Source organism: Chelonia mydas, chromosome 19 (assembly GCF_015237465.2).
Source record: "Chelonia mydas isolate rCheMyd1 chromosome 19, rCheMyd1.pri.v2, whole genome shotgun sequence".
Taxonomy (NCBI): Eukaryota; Metazoa; Chordata; order Testudines; family Cheloniidae; genus Chelonia; species Chelonia mydas.
The window spans coordinates 6,004,537-6,023,533 of NC_051259.2; the positions used below are offsets into that span (position 1 = coordinate 6,004,537).

The following is an 18,997-nucleotide window of genomic DNA, read 5'->3' on the forward strand; positions in this document are numbered from 1 at the left end:
GATGCCAGCCACGAGATTGCACCGTCTTCCAGAGAGCAACAGAACCCAGCCGGCCTGACACCCAGCCTCCTACCCACACTCCTGCGGAGCCAGGGGTTCAGCCGGGCAAGACAGAGCCCCCATCCGCCCCGGCGCACATTCTTGTCAGCCTCCATGCAGCTCCGACTCCAACTTCGCCGCTGCGCTTTCCACAGGAACAAAACCCTTTTGTTCGCCGGCGTCGTCCTCGCGCCAGCCAGGAATGGGGGGGAAGTCGGCGCCACCTCCAGGGACCAAATCAACTCCGTTCCCTCGCGTGCTCTCCGGAACCACTGCTGGGTGGGCAGATGCCAACCGGCCCTCGCCACCTCCTCCTCCCCACCCACCCGCCAGGCCTATTTCTTGGCCTCGCAGCCCGTTTGCCCAGGCCAGTCGACCACTAGCTCCTCCCTCCCAGCTGGACCCTGGGGGCAGTGCCCCTGGGGGGCAGGGACACAGTTGCAGTCAGTACCCCTTGCCTGGCCATTGGGATGGGAAAGACACCTCCCGCAGGGAGGAAACACTGGAATAAAAGCTCCACGAGCCGCGTTGTAAGGGTCGGTCGCTGGTGCCAGCCATCCCAACGGAGGAGCGAACCCGTCCCGGGCTCCCCACCCTCGCCCAAGGGACCCCACTGAAGCGACCTCTGGTTCAGCCAGTGACTGGACCCCGAGCGCTGTCAGGGCGGTGGCGGTACCAGCTGCTGCGGGACGGGGCTTGTTCCTTGGCGCCGAGATTGTAACCGATCACTGGGGGCTGCGGGTCCCGGCGAGCGCACGGCTGAAGCCAGGATGTTCCACCGTGTCTTGGGGCGCGTGCTGCAGCGTGACGAGGGCCCCCGTGACCCCTGCCTTGTAACAGGAGGACGCTGCATCACGCTACCCCTGCACGGCATCGTCCCCCCGGCTTCGCAAGGCCCTGCCGTGTAAGCGGCCGTGCCACGAGGCTGCTCCCCCACGCCGCGCTGCCAGAGGAGACTCACCATGGCGTGACGCTGGCGCCCCGGGAGAGGAGAAGGCCACGCCACACGCCACGCCCATCACAGATCATGCCTTTGCCCCACCAGGCAATGGCCGGGCAGGCCCCTGGTGGCTGGGGTTTTGGGCGAGAGCAGCTCAGGGATAGGCAGATCCCAGGCTGAGCCTTGGAGCCTCCTGTCCCTGGTCGTGCCGTAGGCAGAGGGAACCTCAATGCGAGAGCTGACGAGGCAGTGATGTAGCCAGCTCCTCGTCCGACAGGCAGGCGGGTGCTCGGCCCCGCGAGCGTGGGGAAAAGTGCTCCCTCGGGAGTATGATTCTCCAGCTTCCCGGCTCTTCGTTTTCATTAGTTCCAGCAGAGCGAGCCCTGGACATTTATTCTTCCTGACAGCTCCGTATTGGCACTGCCAGCACCAATTCCCCAGGCCCCGCGCGAGGCCCAGGACTCGGGGGGGGGGGGGGAGGTCCCGGTGCAGGAGGCGGTGGGCCCCGCCCCCCATCACCATGGGGGAGGGTGGGCAGAAGGGGGAGCCAGCCATGCTAGAACCGCTGGGAGGGCATTCACCAGGAGGGTCGCTTGAGAGCAGCAGCTGGAGATCTACCAAGCGCCCCTCCCCAGGGGACCATGTGCACAAGTCCTGGCACTGTGCACACGCAGCTGCCTGGAGTGGGCAGGGGGGTCAGCAGGGGGCGCTCTCCTCTTCAAGTTAGTGCTGATCCAATACTCCAGAAGAGCAGTAGGGGGCGCTGTGCAGATGGAGGCATCATCCATCCGGGAAGCACGCCGAAGCTCTGGGCTCTGGTGTGGATGTTGGAGGCCCTTTGGCTCCTCACGGAGCAGCACAAACGACTGCCCCCAGGCTGCATGCAAGAGGGGGGGCTGCAGGCAGAACCCACAGGAAGGGAGACAGGCCGGGAGGACACACAGAAGGAGGCAGGAGCAGATATTAACTGAGCCACTAACCCAAACCTGGCCCATGCCCGACCTCTGCAAGGAGAAGACTGCAGCCTGGCTCCTCCTCCATGCCGCGTGGCCTGGCGTACCCCGGCCAAGGGCACGGCACAGAACAAACCAACCGGGAACAAATTCCTCTCCCACGTCTGGTGTCTCAGCTGGGAAAGCGGCACGAGACGCCCGCAGTGAGCCGGTGCCCCTCCTGCGCCAGCTGTGAGTCACTCTCCCGGCCCTCGCTGCCATCTGGCAGGACTAGAGACCGGCAGCAGGGCCTGGCTGACCGTGCCTTGGCCGCTGGGGCTGAGATGGGGACCTGGGGGAGATCACGCTGTCTGAGGCTCAGTCCAGACAAGGCAGAGATGGTCCAGGGAAGGAGGGGGCAGGTTGTGGGGGGGGGGGGGGGGGGAGAGAAAGAAGTGAGGCATTCAGGCAGGAGGGCTCCACGCTGGATTTTATTTCTCTGGAGACCCACGGTGGGCACCTTATAAATGGAAAAATAACCCAGCTCTTGAGCAAGGGCCTCTCGCTGGCTAGCGTCTCTCCTCGTTCGGCGGTTGTCAGCCCAAGCCCACACGTGACACTTGGCAAAGCAGACCAGCTTCGACTGCAGGGATTGAGAGACTGAGCCCAGTACAAACAACAGCCTGGGGTCAAATCCCCGCCTCCAGAGCCAGGATTCGAACCCAGGTCTCCCAAATCCCAGGGGAGAGGCCCAGGCACTGGGCGAAAGGTTTTCAGGCAGAGCCTCCTCCTTAGCTTTGAGAATCAAGCCTGGGAAGTTTTTGTGTGGCAGACTCAAAAGGGTTCATTTCCACGGTCCTGAAACGTCTGCTTTTTCGTTTCAGCCACACCAGCTGGGTGACGGTGACACGAGTCGGTGAAAGGGTTCAGCCAAAACCAACGTGCATTTTGCAGCGCAAAAATAAAGAAATAAATAAAAGGTTTTGGCCCAAAAACCCTGTGCCCAGCTCTAGCGAGGAGCACAGTGTAAGAGCCCACGCAGAACACACCACACCACACACAAAGCCGACCACCCTCACCCAACCACACATCCCCCCACACACTAGCCTAAGTACCCTTCTACAACCTCCCCCCCTCCCCCGCACACCCATGGGCATGCACTCCTGTGTGTACTCCAACACATACACCCAGTGCAACACAACATGGACAGCCCGCTCTCTGTCTGCGGCCAACACGAGCCTGCAGGAAGCACTCTACCGTTACTTTTGGAACATCAGTTCACAGCTGAGTTGGCCACAGTACTTTATTTAAAAGGCAGAATTTACTTTGACATCTTTTACGATTGGCAGCTCCCCCTGTTTTAGGAGGAGAAAGCTAATCCTTCCCAGCCCAGGCCAAATCAAAGCTCACAGAGTTCTCACTTGGAAGTACCAGTGAAGGAGAAGCCGATGGAGAGGTGCCAGCCTCATTTGCCAAATGCACAGCATCTACCCTCTGCACAAGGCATGCTGGGAACTTGAACCCACAGCCGCTAGCATGAGGGGCAGGAAGGGCCATGCCCCCAGGCCACCCATGACTAAGGGCTTGGTCACATGGGGAATCTTACTAGCATAGCTCTAGTGCAATGAACTATTCTGGAATATCTCCCCATGCGGACGCTCTACGCCAAAATTATTACAGTACAGCATAATTATTATACAGTAGTTACTTGTAACCCACTGACGGTGATCTCCAAGGAGAGGGGAGGAAAAATCCTTTTGCATTTGATCTCGCTCTGCAGTTGCCAACTCCTGCGATATCTGGCATGTTTCTTCAAGCCCCAGCTCCTGGAGCCCCGGGATCGCATCAGAATCTCAATTTGCGTTTACAAAACAAAAGCAAACAAAAGTTTGAAATGTGTGTATTTCAAACTGAGTAACTCTTTGGGTACCTCCAGCCGACTGCACAGGCTGATGGGGAGATAGGTGGTCAGGAAGCTGGATTTAGATTGTCGACTCTTTGGGGCATTGTCCGTACCCATTTACCATATGTCCGTATAGTGGAGCTTTGAGGGACTGGCACGTTGCAGGGTCCTAGAGCCCGGGTAATGACACGCAATGACACAGCCCCGCAGCCTGAGCCCTGCGAGCCCAAGTCGGCTGGCATGGGCCAGCTGCGGGTGTCTAGTTGCTGTGTAGCCATACCCCGAGCCAGCTGCGGCCTCTAGGCAATACTCCAATGTCAATAACAACAGCAGGTAGGAGGGGCCTCAGCAGGATTTGCACATTTTTGCCCACACATGCACACCCACCCCTGCATGCCTCCCCCCCGCCCCCCAACGTACTAAGGAGAGTACAATTGCGGAAGGGGAGACCTCACTTTTGTGGGTGAAAGCTGCCCCCACAATTTAATTGGGTTGCAAAGTCCTGCGCTCGCATCTACTGCCACCAAACAGAGGGTGCCAGTCGGGTGGCTGGAGATGCGATCCCTTGCATCTGCAATTCAACCCTCAAGATTCAACAGCCACCCCTCCTTCTCAAGCCCCCCCCCCACTTTCCCTTAAGCCGCTACCTCTCCGGACCAGCCATGAGCAGCAGGCAAGGGAGCGGGAGCCCAGCCCGGCCTGGCTGTGAAAGCGTCTGCTTTGCAGCGATAATGGGAAGCTCACTCACAGGGCGGAATGTGGGGCACCGGAGACTCATTTTCTGTTTACAGGTGTAAAGAATCCATTGAGGACCTGGGGCCCCCGGCAGGATGGCTGCCCATCCCCACTCCGTGGAGTGGCAGAGAGAAGCAAGTCAGACGGGGACACGCTATGCACTTTGCCGAGGCCTCCCCGGGCCTCAATACTGCATTGAAGCATTTCCGCACCCTGGCGGGGCACAAGATGCAACCTCCTCCCCTGGCCCCAAATGCCCCTTCCCACAATAATACAGCGTGAAGCAGCACAGAGCCACCCTCCGAAAGTACCCAGCAGCCACACTCCTGACCCTGCCTTGATACAGCCGCTGTCAGCCACTAAGTGCCTTGCACACTGTACCGGCTGCTGTAAGCTTCACCCATCACGGAAATGCAGCGACCTCTGGGGTGGGACGTGGCAGCTCTAACAGCACACAGCAACGCTACCCAACCGTTTAGGACAGGAAGGGAGAGGAAAATGGTATCTCTATGAAACCACGCTGGCCGTTTTGACAACCAGGGTGTAGTTATCCAAACGGGCCATCGTGGTTAACGCCCCCTGCTCCTGCCAAATGCATCCCGGGCTCTTTAAATCATCTCATCATAACCTTGGTTTTCAGTCTCACCCAAAACTACCGGGTGGTATCGCCGAACAATGGGCTGGGTCACCGGGGTCAGCGATAACTCAGAGGAGAGCGCCCCCTGCTGACTCACCCACTCCCCTCCCCTGCAGCACAGCGCCCCCTAGCACCACACTGGGGCATGGTGCTTAAGACTGACTCAGAGGAGAGGGCAAACCCTTGCCAAGCCACTCACGCCATCTTCGCTGCAGCTGGTTCTCCCTGATCTAAATCGTCCGAGACTGCTCAGCTTGTAACATCGGAGGAAACTGCAGCTGGAACAGCAGCAGGTAAAGCACAGACAAAGGTCAAAGATCAGAGAGCCCCGCCCAGGGAGACGATGCCCGATCCACACCCAGGGCCCTGGTAAGGAGCCTACAAGGCAGCAGGGGAAGCAGAGGATATCTGAAGCCCCAGGCTGCCCATTATTTCTGGGGTTTCCTTGGCAGCCCCGCAGCATGTACACAGTGACACTGGAGGGGTCACCAGCAGGCGCCCGAGCCATGGAGGGCACAACTGGAAGGGGGCAGGGAGCAGCAGCCAGGGCTGGATAATACGTGGCTGGAAGGGGGAGGGCTTTAGCAGCCGATGCCGTGAACTGTAACGAGAGACTGTCCCATTAGTGGGGACGACAGGCCGCTGGGGAAATCAGCTCCACAGCGGCCTGGAGATCTGGCCAAGAGCCTTGGCAGGAGGGACCCGTGCACTGTAGGGAGGGAGGCCTGTCCCTTTAAGGCGTCCAAAATGAAGGGACAGCTAAAAGGCCACCCAAACCCCTTCCCCAGAGGAAACCGACCGGCAATCAACTTAGATGCTGCATGAACATTCCCAGTCACTTCCAAACGCTCTACGTGGGCCAGAATCAGGCCAGGTGTAAGTGGACACAAGTCTGCTGACCTCCAGGAGCCAGACCCCCCTTGCTGGTGTAAATCAGGGGTAGCGCCAATCATTTCACTGCCGTTACACTGATTGACCCTAGCTGAGGATCCTCATCAGGCCATATGGGTAAAGAGCGCCTGCCCATTTGAGACTCTCTCTCCAGGCTGTGCGGCGTGCCACCTATTAACCCGGCCCAGCCTGCAGACTGACCAGAGCAGCAACGATCTGAAACTGCTGCCAACCTTCCTGACCTTCGACATCCCCGTAGCATGAAAATCGATGCTCTCTCTGTCCCCCCGATGGTGTGAGGCTGAGTGGCTCAGACGGCCACCAAACCTGGCTCCTTCCTGGAATCGGGAGGAATTCCCAAACACTGGTGGCTCCTCACAGAAGTGCCGGCAAACTTGCTGGCTGCCTCGCGATCGCAATTCATGTCAGATCTTTCATTCTGCTTCTGTCCCTCTCGTTTCCCATTGCGCTATAGAGCCAGTTTAGGATTTGGGGGGGGGGGCGGGGGTTAATTAAAAACCACATTTAAAAAGCCAAGAAAGCGATTGTGTAAAACTGGCTTCCTGGGGTTCCTGCTTTTATCCTTGTGCTCTGGCAATTTCAGAGCAAATCCGTGGCACATGGCTTGCAGATCAAAAAGGTGATTTTTTTTTTGTTCCTGTCGCAAACTCAGCCGGACGCCTGGATTCTTTCTACCGCCTAGGACGTCGCCACTGACAAAGGCTCGGCCATCAGAAGTCGGCTGCTCCTCCCTCGATGATGCGCAAAGCGAATGCCCAAAAACTGGGCTGGGAGCATTGCAGCACACACAGGAAGACCAGGTTGCCGGCCCAGAGTTTATTAATTATTTGTATTCGCAAAAGATCTAGACATTCCAGCCAAGATCAAGGCCCCACGGTGCTGAATACAGAATATCCAACCCAGATAAGAGGTGTGGGCTCCTCACTGCTACCCCAGCCGCCTCTTTTAATCCTGGGTGCCAACAGTCGGTACTGAGGCACTGGGCCGGATTTACCAGCCGCACATTGCACTGAAGGTGCCGTGCAGGTCCAGCACTTCTGAAAGCCTGGCCATTGGCTTCAGGGCCTCCAGACAGCACCCGACTGCCACATGTCTGAAGCTCATGGGCCAGTGCAACCGATAGCTAGCGCAGGACTTGACGGCACAGGGGAACATGTACGCTGGGGGGAAGGTTCTTGTTTGACATCGATGGGGCTGCCTGGGTGAAACGGATGGGCTGGATGTGGCCCCTTCAACGCCCCTTCGCCATGGGCGGTGTCCCTCTCGCGCACAGCCTGCAGCCTCCGTTCTAGGGGGGCTACATGGCTGAGGTTTGACCCAATACAATCAGCAGCCTCATCTTCCGTTCGCGGATCTGTCCCATGGAGATGGCAGGTCCCAGCAGGCACTGCGCTGCTAGCCCGGCTGGCCAGAATCATGACCAACCATTAAAAGCCTCGCTTCTAATCCCCACCCTCCAGCTCTGCTACACGACCCCCGGCCTGTATATCGTAAAGGACGGTGGTAAAGTGCCCGTTAAAACATTGTGCCCTTGTGCAGCACCCAGGATCTCGGCGGCTGCCCCTCTTTAAACCCATTTCATAGAAACCAAGGCACCCAGGACAGTGATTTGCCCAAGATCATGCCGCAGCTCAGTGGCAGAGTCGAGCGCAGCCCCCAGGAGCCCTGACGTGCCGTCCCCTCCGCTAGACCATGAAAAGTTACTCGCCCAGACACAGGACATCCCACACACAACGCAAGAGTCACCTCCACGCACACAAAGTCTCCCTTCGCCAGGGCAGTGCACTCGGCGGCTGGGCAGGCTGCACACAGGGTGGGTGCAGAGAAGGGGCTGCCCGCCACGTTGCGACGGGAGAGGCAGCTGTTGCAGGGCTTGGCAAAGGGACCTACCCGTCAGCTGGTGCAGAATTTGAACCTCCCGGCCGTGGCCTAATGCAGCGCCCGCCTCTGGAATCTGCAGGCACCACCGAGCGACCAGCTGCGTTCGTCTCAATGAGCCGTTCGCGCCAGCCCGCCCCAGGTTCACCGCTGCAGGTCTAGGGCTCCACAAATCACAGCCCGGCAGGAGCTAAATACCCTCCCCCACTTCCAACCCCCTGCAAGCGCCAACATTGAGGGAGGAGCAGGAGGTTTGTCGGGGCATGGCTGGGCATGTCTCTCTCTCCCCTCAGCCCTGGGCGCTAGGGGTGAAATTCAGCCCCACGCAGGGGGCAGCACCAGGGCTAGGCCCAAGGGACCTCGCCCTAGCAGGGCTTACGTGGGCAGTAAGAGGTGCATAGGCCTCATGCTGGCCCTGTGCCCGGGGCGAATCCTTTCCTCAGAGTCTGCGGCAAAGCCGCCAAGGCCCCTGCATGCTAAGGCCTCGGTGAGATGAGAAGCCGTCTGGGCCCTCTCCAGAAACACAGCAAGGATCACGGCACGTATGGCCTGCAGCGGCCACCGCCATCCACCTCGTCAGCACTCAGCTCTGAGGAGAACTGGGTGGGTCGCCTCGGGGCCAGCAATTCAGGAGGGGGCTCTCTGCCCCGGAGAGTCCCTGCTGCTGACCCCAGTGCCCCACTACATTGCCAAGGGGCACTCGATGGCATGGAGCGGGACTTGTCATTGCCTTACGTCGGTACTACCAATGCCTCAGAGCAGTGCTGGGAAGACGCCGTACAGCTGGAGGCATCGTCTTCTGGATGAGACACAAACCAGGAGTCCTGACTACTCCGGGACGTTAAAGCTACCACTGCATTCCCCCCAAGCATCAGGGTGCCCCGGCCAAACTCCTAATTCTAGCTGTCTACGTTGTCCTTGCCGAAGCTCTGCATCATGCATGCCCCCTTCCCTAAAATCCTGGAGGGAAACGCAACCTTCCAGGGGATGAATTAGGAGGCAAGATGCCAAACTGGAATCTCAGCAGCAGGGTAAAAAGATCAGGGCATGCTTCTGTTTACAGACAAGTCTCTTGACTATCACACCCATATTGCACTTACATTGGTGTAAATCCAGAGTAACGCTACTGACATTGGCAGAGGTTCAGCAGCATAAACATAATCAGAATCTGGCCCATGATCTTTTAATTACATAGTATAATGATCTTCAGTGACATAGTATCTTACCTCCCAATGGAAGCCAAAGCTCTTTTCAGACTAAGGAATTTCATCACCTGCTCCTGAAATGCAGCAATCTCTGGGGTGGAACGCAACAGCTGTTTTATAGCCACACACATGGATGTTAACTGGGGTTTTAGGCATAGAAAGAGTCTATCCACCTGAAACTGCCTGGTGGTTTTAGGGAGGCACAATGTAATTACCTAGGAGGGTGAAAGCCCCAACGGTGGCAAAAAGTGCCAGGGGATCTTTAACAACCACAAGTGGTCAGGCTGACCCTACAAATCTCATCTTTAAACAAAAATAAACCACAATTCTAGCAGCGTCACGCAGGGCTGACTCAGACAGAAGAATGCATCATCAAAATATCTGTCATGCAGGTGCATTAACTCTCCAGAGATCTCCTTCCAGGAGGAGAGAAACCCAGCCCTTCTGAAACCAGTTAAAGTCTCTGGGGTTCATCTCTCTTGAGGGAAGGTGTTAAATACCTGCCTCACACATGATTATTCCCAGCTGCAGCACGGGAAGCACAGAAGACGGCTTCTTCCGGCTCAGCCTGCACAGAGGTTCCCTAACGCTTCCCAACAAGAGATGACGCCTTCGTTCCATGTAGGGGCAGTTGTGACTACAGAGGCCTCAGTCAGGATTCGTTATTCACAAGGTTTTGGGGGAAAAAAATATAAAACATCCATAGGAAACCCGAAGTTAACCCAGCAGCAATTAACCTTCAGCTTCCTGGGATTCCCCCAACCCTAGGGACTCGGATCAGGCTGCGCATGGAGCCTCTGGGTTCATTTCGATTTTTCTGGACTAAGGCCGCATTCAGCACTCTGGGTGCTTCTGACAGTCTTTGAAAAAACACAGGTACAAACAAACAGACCCATCAAAATCAAATCACATCGATATAGAAAAGTTAATTAGCCTCCCACACCTCCAGGCTGCCCCACTGTCATTCCCCAGCACTCCTTATGGCACAAAGAGTTTGTCAAGGAGGAAGGTTCTGCAGTGTTTCCTGAAGACAGACAGATTTCCAATTCCCCCCGTCTCCTCCGGAGGTTCATTCCACGGCCGGATGCCCTGGAACGAGGACGTTTTGTGCCCAGCTTTCATGCCCTTCATCCCGTGCTATAAACGTCTGCCCAAAGTGAAGACTAACAGAAATGCATCCAGGATGTTTTCCTTTAAAAAGGCCAGGGGGAACAATTTAAGGAGACCCCACCAATGTGAAAGTCTGGAAACTGTGTGTGTCTCCTCTTGTTACCAGTGACTCCAGAGAGAGGGGAGAAACTGGGTAGAGCAAATCTCTCTCCAGGTTGTTTACTTGTGCACCGGACAAGTCAGATTCACTGCACAGGCCCCACGTCTGCAAACACATACGTAACTTTACATGAGCGACTTGCCCCAATGAGCTCAAGGACACAACTCGTGCTACAGGCCCGCATATTGACACCCTTTGTCCGACCAAAGTCAACGGGACCATTTGAGTAAAACGCTACTTATGGTATCAGAAACTCCCCTATTTGCAGGATCAGGGTCAGAGTCAGCTAGAAAGGGAGACCTGGATAACTAAAAAGGCCCATATAAACATCTCCACAGGGAGCAGAAAAACCCTTATAATAAAAAAACTGGGGTTTTTTTTCTCTCCCAAACTGACTCATCTAAAAAAAATCCCAACACTTATTTCGACAGTGACCCTTGAAAGCAGACATTGTCCTGCAGCGACTGCAATCCAAACACCGTATAATTATTAATAATAATGATTTTATACTGCGGGAGTGCCTAGCACCGAGTCATGGACCAGGTCCCCTTTGTGCTAGGTGCAGAGCAAACACAGAACGCAAAGATGGCCTCTGCCCCAAAGACTGACAGCCCCAAGGACTCAGCCGAGGCCTTTCCAAAGATTTCAGTGGGAGATGTATTGGATCCTATAGGGAGCAGAGGGGACCCTGAAAGTGAAAGGGACCTGCAACAAGAAGTGCGACTCCCTGGGTGCTTGGAAAGCACCTGGCACCCTCGTCCTGGCTGTCCAAAGGTAACAGGAGGAGAACAAAGCTGTTCCCTCTGGCCCATACATACCAGCCTTCCCTACAGGGCTGCGTATCCAAACCCCTGATTTCCCCTCCCTCCAGCACAATTTTAAAAAACCCCTTGTCATGGAGTGTGGGGGAGTCCAGGCCCTGCACCCCTCTTCCTGGGATTCACTGAGACTCTCAGCCAGCCAGTAAAACAGAAGGTTTATTGGACAACAGGAACACAGTCCAAAACAGAGCTTGTGGGTACACCCAGGACCCCTCAGTCAAGTCCTTCTGGGGGAGCAGGGAGCTTAGACCCCAGCCCTGGGGTTCCCTGCGTTCCTCCACCCAGCCCTGACCTGAAAACTAACGCCCCACCCCCACCAGGTTCCCTTCTGCAGCCTCTGTCCACATTCCTGGGCAGAGGTGTTACCTCCCCCTCCCGGTTCAGGTTACAGGCTCTCAGGTCTCCCATCCCCAGGGCACATTCCCAGGTCAACACTCCCCCCTCCCTGCTGCGTCACATCGTCACACCCCTGCCCGATTGTGTGACTACCACAGACGGACCTTACAACTCTCTGCTGCTGGAATCAGACCAACAATCAGAAATAGCCTCTGTTTGATGTAATTACTGCTCCTGGCCCTGGTGAACCAAATCCATCTCTGGTGTGACTCCATTGAAACCACCGGCAAACCTGGCCCGGTGTCTCCAATTCTCATAGCCTGAAGCCATCCCCAGATCTGCAACATCCCTCCTGGGGAGAGTGTGTGTGCATGCACATGACAAGGAACAACACCTGCTGTGGGGGTTCCAGCAGGAACCGTAGGCTCTCCATGGTGCCTGGAGACAAGTGCATGCTTCCCCTCTCTCTCTCTCTTTTTCATCCCTTCCTCTCTCACTCCCCCACTCCCTCTGGCTTCCCAGGCACGCTGCCACCACCCTTCCTGAGCAATGCATCCCGGCAGCGAAGCCAAGCGGTAATTAATGGCGCTGTTTTGCCAATCACTGGATCAGACTCGCTACCACTGGCAAGCACAGGGCCTTTTTATTTATTTTACTTAACGGCTGTTGGTAAAACTCCACTCCGAGCGCGAGGCCGGGAGCCGGAGCGACGAAATCCCCTCCAGGCTTAAGGACTACTCTCTGCCAGAGAACACTCCGTTCATCCCTGCCTCCCGCCCGGTGCAATTTACAGGTGGGGGGCAGGGGGTTCATCTAACCAAGAGTCCGTAGCAGGGATACAGGCTAGCAGGAACTGTATAACGTGGCTATTCTCTTTGCTATGCAGGAGCCTGATAACCTCTCTCTTTCTGTGTCTCCAAAACACCCCTCCCTTGGTTATCTTCCCAGCCTTCTTCGTCACTACAGGAGCTCAGGCCAAGGCACTGAGGAATTGATCCAAAGCCCACAGAAGCTGATGGAAAGATTCCCGTTGACTGTAGGCCCCGGAACAGCAGAACCTGCTCGCTGCATCAGTCATTCCCAAGCTACTTCGCTAACCCTAACCCCAACCATGCCTGGAGCTGACCAACACCCAAGCTGAGCTGCAGAAGAGAAAAGAGCCCACAGCACCCCTCGGATTGGATATTGGATAGACGGCTCCGTGTTCCACATCCCAGTTTGGTCACAGCACTGGCCAAAAGCCCCTCTGATGAACTATTCGGTGGCCTGCACGAAACAAGCTACACCCAGCTGCTCGGTCAAGTTCTGACACGACATCAAGAAAGCAGAAGGGGACAAAGGGACAAGATGGTAAGGCTCTGGCTCTGCCCATAGCCTGCTGAGTAACCGTGGGCAAGCCACTTTGTCGCTCTGTGCCTCAGTTTCCCCACCTGTAAAATGGGCGCAATGATGGGACTGACATCCTTTGTAAAGTGTTACTGATCCGAAGCACTCTGTAAGAGGTAGGTGTTATTACTATTAATAAGCTGACAGCTCAGATGCAGTCCCGTTCCCATTAGATGTCTGTCTGGCAGCTGATATGAAATGGGTTTGCTAGGCCTCAGTCCACATTCCCCATGACGAGGTGTCTGCATCAGAAAAAACACCACCACAGAAGGCCAAGGGCCAAACGGGATCCGAAGGCTGCACCATCCTCCCACCCTGAATGGGGTCCCCCGCAGGGAGGAGTTGGGGAGGAGGGCCAGGGTTGCAGAAGCTCCTCACTACTTTTAGGAATTAACCCCTAAAACCATCAGTTCGGCAGAGGGGGAGAGACACCATCCAGGACTAACACCCCCCCCCAGTTCCTCTGTGATCATTCTCATCACCCCAAAAATTGCACCATCAAGGACATGCCTCACCAGGGGCTTGAAACCCTCATTTTCTTTGCAGGTTTCTCCTGGGGCCAGATGCCAAGGCAATGGGCACGTGCCCACTGCATACACAGGTGAATGCTGAGAAGAAGCCACACAAAACTCACCCACCTTGTCAGCCCCCGGCTCATGCCCAGCTCAGGGAAACGAGCACACGCACGCATCTTAGGACAACACCCCACTGGGCCGTGAGGGGAGACAAATCACAGAGCCAGAGGTCTGCTGTCGCCAGCCTCCAGTCAAACCCGCCCAAGCCACTCACAGCTGCCCTTCTGGGACAAGGGTAGGAAAGCCAGCCAGCCAAGTCCCTGGTGGCCCAGGTATCCCCACACAGCAGGGTTACGAACCACATTCATAATCCGGGCCGCACGCTCAGTCGCATCGCACGGGCTTCTGCGAGCGTCACAGCGCTGGGCGCGGAAGCCACGCTCCGTGCGACCACATCGGGAGATGCTGCCTGCCAGGCTGGATTCTGGCTGCGCTTCATGTCCACCCCACTCCTCCGGATCTCCGCACCCCCCATCCCCATCAATTCCGGATGCACAGATGGCGCATTTCTGCCAAGATGTTGCTACAGTCAAGGGGGGGGAGGGTTGGTTTAAAATATTCACACTTCCACCCCGAACCTTTCACCGATGGGGTTTCAGCCTCTCATGCCCTGCCACTGCTTAGCCGGGCTGCACGATCCACAGGGCAGAGCATAATTAATTCCACATCCCCTTATCGGTGCAGAGTGAAATGATCTACTAAGAAGCACCAGACAGGAGTCCGAAGATGTGAGTAACGATCTGCCTTTGCCTACGGCAGCGCCCCCCTTCGGGCAGAATTCCCCCTCCCCACCCCGCGTGGAGGGGACGTCCTCTCCAAGAGCAACAGCGAGGTGCACAAGTGTCCTTTCCCTGACTGCACAATTACACTGCACGTCCCAAGACACGTCAGTGACTCCAGCGAGCTCGCAGAGGGCTGGGAAGCGCTGGCGCAGAGAGCATTCAAATCTGACCTAGAAAACCAAAGGGTCGCTCAGGCAAGACGTTAGTAAGCGTCCCTGCCGCAAAGCGAGCGGGAGCAGTGAGCTGTCACGGTCCTTGCCCTCTGACCACAGGCATGGTTCGGGCTGGAAGGAATACAACCATCTGACGCTGCAACAAGTTACTGTCTTTAAACCAAACCGTGATCGATCTGCGCACAGGTCCAACTGCTTTCTGCTCCCAGCCGCTCCTGGAAAGAGAGCTCCCACTCCGCTACCCATCCCTGCCCCCTCTTTACACTGCTCACACAAATCCAACACACACCGTGCATGCACGCGTGGCAATATGCCTGCATACACACCTGACAACATGCCCACAGACCCACTATCACACATGCCCATGGTGCCCAGAGAAACGGATCCAGCCTTACAGACCCAGTGCTCACAAACCCAGGAATGCACCCCCACAACACATGTACCAGCCAGATCTAGCCAGGCACTCGCACCCTGATGCTAGTGCAAAGGGACCCAAGCACACCTGCCACATCCAATAGAAAGGCTGTATGCCCATTCTACAATACACACACTCAGATACACCTACACCCTGGTGCTAGGACAGACCCTGCAAAGCACACTTACACACTACAGCAGTGCAAACAGCCCCAGCAACGCACCTGCCTGCCAATGCCTACGCACCCAGTACCCTAAGTGCACGAGAGCAGAACCCACAAATCCAACCTACCGGCTTCAAAAGACACAGACCCCGCATGGCAAAGCCATTACCTGCCAACAGAGAAGGAGTTGCACGCGCTAATTCAGCCCTGGCTGGAATCGAGTGCATCTCAAGGAGCGTTTCAACCCCTACATCAGGGCTGACCTTGTCCCATCTTGTGCCAGCACATTGAGAGCAATTCCAGCACACTTTCAGCCTCACTCCAACTCACGTCTACACACATGCAGTGGGACATGGGTGCCACACAACAAAGCAAGCCGCACCAACGCACACCTTTCCCCCACCGCCCCCGCCATACAAGCACGAGCATCCAGGGCACTCCCGATCCAAGCTGTGTCAAAACCCCGACCTCTCTTATTCTGGCTGACGTGCCACGGATTGTTCATCTGGATCGGGAGCCTTTACACCCACCCACACACCCCCCACACCCACACTCCCATGTGTCTTGCTTTCAAAACAGAAATACATCCGATTGATACAGGTAACGAGAGCCCTTCCAGATGGGCAAGTCTGGGCAGCAAGAAAAATAATAAATACCCACGCAGAGCTGAGGGTGCCATCTCTCGGGGCGCCCCTAGCAGGAGCCAGAGAACCCTTTTCGCAAGAAAATTCGCCCAACGCCTTTTCACGGTAGGTTTTTTTTTTTTTTGGCTGTAGAGAATTGAGAGTCGATTTAACGGACAGAGCCTGGGAAGCTCAGGAGTCCCTCTCTCCGCCTCTCTATTTCCCATCTTCTTGAAAGTCGGCCCCCGATCGGAAACCTAAAACCCCCCACGTGCAAAGAGATGGTCAAGCATCTCCCCAGCTTCCTCGGAGGAGGAGGAGGCCGGTGTGTCGCTTCCAGCCCCCACGGGGGAGCCAACCCCACTCCTGTGGCCGCTCAATCCAATTCAAACTTCCCCACCTCACTAGGCAGCCATCGGCCCTCCGTGGAAAGGGGGTGGGCGGGGGGGGGAGGGGAGGATACTGTCGCTGAGCCCCATAAGCAAGAATCCTGCCTGGTCTCCCGGCCCCACCGGCGTTTCCAACCTTCGCTGAAGGAAATCACAGCCCGGCCGAACACGCAGACTATGAAGATGCGTCCTCAAAATGCCACCCCGGGGCAGGTCTCCGCGTGCTTCGCCACGCCGATTGCCCTCCCGCTGCGTTTGCACGACGAGATCGATCCCCCCCCCCCCGCCGCCGCCGCCCCCCACAAGTCATTACAAATAAAAAGCAGTCTTGTGTTTTCGCACTGCATGAAACCCGGGGCGGGGGGCAGGGGAAGGGGAAGGCGGCTTGCTGCTGCAAAGCGGACGGGGAAGCAAAGACCTGAGCACGGATGCATCACTCCGGTCCGCGGGAAACGCAGCAGAGACGGCGAGGAAGAAGACCCGAGCCCGTTGCAAGCTTCGCCTTCCCAGACAAGCGGGGGGGGAGGGGGGCCCACCAGGGGAGCATGTATTACCCGCAGCCCCCTCCTCTAAACCGATCGGCCCCCCCTGCCACGAAGCAGAGCTGCGAACGGCCCCCGCTCAAGGGAGCCCGCGGGCCACGCTGCAGTTTGGTGTTTGTAACCGGCACAGGACCCATCCACCCAACTCGGGCCAGGGCGCGGGGGGCTTTTGGAAGTAAACTTGGGGGCGCCCGCTCTCTGCATCCCAGCGAGTCCTTCCCCCCACCCCCCCCCCCGCGCCCGGGGAAGGGCTGGAGGTGGAGAGGAGCCGGAGGGGGGGGGGGGGTTAATTCCGCAATAAATTACAGCAGCCTCTAATTGCCATCATTTTCCCAGTTGAGTAGTAGGCGTGATGGCGGCCGCCTGCTGTCTGGGGGGGTGGGGGGGAAGAGGCGCACAGTTTGGTGGCATGCCACCGAGCATTAACCCTTCGCCGCCCGCTGCCCCGCTCTCTGGGGGCCCCGCTCACCTGGTCTCTGCTAGCAGTAGTTTAAGCCCTTGCAAGACGAGGGGCCCGAGCCGCTGAAGTTTGCCATCCCTGAGAGCCAGCCCGTGCCTGCAAAACGGGGGCGGGGGGAGGGAAGGGGGGGGAGAAGGTCCCTGTTTAGGAGGGCTCCGTGCGCGGCAGCTGCTCGCTCCGATCTTCGCCCCCCCCCCGCAGTGTGAAATGAGGGGGGGCCCCGCAATTAGCAAAAACAAAACAGCAAACCCCTTCTCCGGACAGGGGTCCCCCTTCTTCTCCGGACGGGGGGGTCCCCCCCTCCACTCCTCGCCGCAACTACTGCCCGCGCCTCCCCGCCACCCCGGGGGCTCCCCGCGGCAGGAGGCGGCGCCCGCAGCCGGCGCCCACAGCCCGCCCGCGGCGGGGTCGCATCCTCAGGGGCGGGCAGGCTCCGGGTCCCGGCCCGGCTGCGCCCCTGGCCCCGGCTCCCTGCGGCAGGGCTGGGTCGGCGCGCGGGCGGCCTCGGCAGCTCGCGCCGGGCCCGGGGCTGGGGAGCTTGCGCGGAACAGAAAAAAAAACCCGGGCGGGGGGGGGGGGGGGCGAGTCCCAGGCTTTAAGGAGGCCCCGGGCAGCTCACGGCAGAGCCGGGGCGGGGGGCGAGGCTGGGCGCAGCGGGGAGATGCCTGCGCCTGGCTGGGGCCGCTTGGCTCGCTCTGCTCCGCCCCTTCCCCTGCTCCCGGGCTGCTCCCTGCCCGGCCGGGGGAGCCGCGGGATTTAAGGTGACCCTGGCATGTTGGCTGCAGGGGGGCGAGGAGGGGGAGGGGGGTCCCGTCCCCGTCCCTGTCCCCGTCCCTCCCCAGCCTGGTCCCTGACAGGTTCTGCCCCTAGATAGGCCTAGCTGGGGTGCACGGGCGCCCCCGTGTTGCGGGAGCCGCGGGGGTGCACCCAGGGGTGGGGGCATAGCCAGAGGTGCGCAGCGCACAGGTGGGCGGCGGTACCTGCGCAAAAGTGGGCACGGAGCTGCGCCTGAGGGGGGAGAGGTTTGTGGGGCAGGGGTGTGTTGTGGAGGGGGGTGGTAGCGTGTGCACCCCTCGGTGTGTCTAGGCATGAGCCTTTGCGTGGCCAGGTGTGTTGGTGAAGACGTGCTGGGGGCGGGGAGGGGGGCGGGGGGGAGTGTAAGTGTGTTGACTGCCCAGATCAACACAGGCAGGTTGTGTATGGGCACGGGAGGGCTGGAGCCTGTGTCGATACGCAAGTAGAGAGCGCACAGGACACACGTGCCCCTAGTGTGTTTTTTTTGGGGGGGGAGCTGTGGGGCACAGATGTGTTGACGTGTGCTGCGTACCCTTGAGCAGATGTGAAACGTGCAGCGTGGGTGTCCTGAGAGCTCAGACGGGCACACCGGTGTTGTATCATGTGTGTAGGCGTGCACGGGTGACATGTGTGCCCAGATGGGGCGTGTACATGCCTGGAGACGCGTGCCCCTGTGCTGAACATCTCCACGTGCATCCGGGTGAGGTCTAGGTGCACATTTGCGTTGTGCGACCGTTCCAAACGCGATCGCCCGCCAAAGACGCGGCCTGGCAGCGGGGATGCTGACCAGGGTCACAGAGCTCTGGCTGCCTGGAACGAGCCTGGACTCGGGCGGCCTGTTTCTAGGAGGGTGCCAGGAAGTGTCCCTGGGCCAGTCAGCACAGAGCGACAGAGATCACATTGCCACCGGCCCAAGAGCCTCCCCGCATCTCCCATAAGCATCAACAGTGTCACAGGGGAGCAGCCTGGCTTTCAACTAGACTGATTCCCATTCCTTAGCCCCAGCCAGATCCCCATCATCTCCAGGGACTTCTTCAGCTGGCAGCTTCCCAGCCCTCCCTCTCCTCTGCCGGGGTTGCTACCCAG

General features: G+C 57.9%; 1 protein-coding gene across 17 annotated transcripts in view; it reads right to left on the bottom strand.

The window, feature by feature from the left end:
• Positions 1-17,846, bottom strand: part of ADGRB2 (adhesion G protein-coupled receptor B2) — a 108,101-nt gene extending 90,255 nt beyond the window's left edge. For 3 of the 17 annotated variants that reach the window (XM_037881966.2, XM_043532338.1, XM_043532341.1), the window contains exon 1: positions 17,126-17,616. The gene's annotated coding sequence lies outside the window, so the exon portion shown is untranslated. Of the gene's footprint in view, positions 1-16,250; positions 16,288-16,532; positions 16,662-17,125; positions 17,634-17,735 lie in introns of those variants that run through there. The other 14 variants (XM_043532343.1, XM_043532342.1, XM_037881962.2 and 11 more) reach the window with 12 other exon arrangements.
• Positions 17,847-18,997: the final 1,151 nt, after the last annotated feature.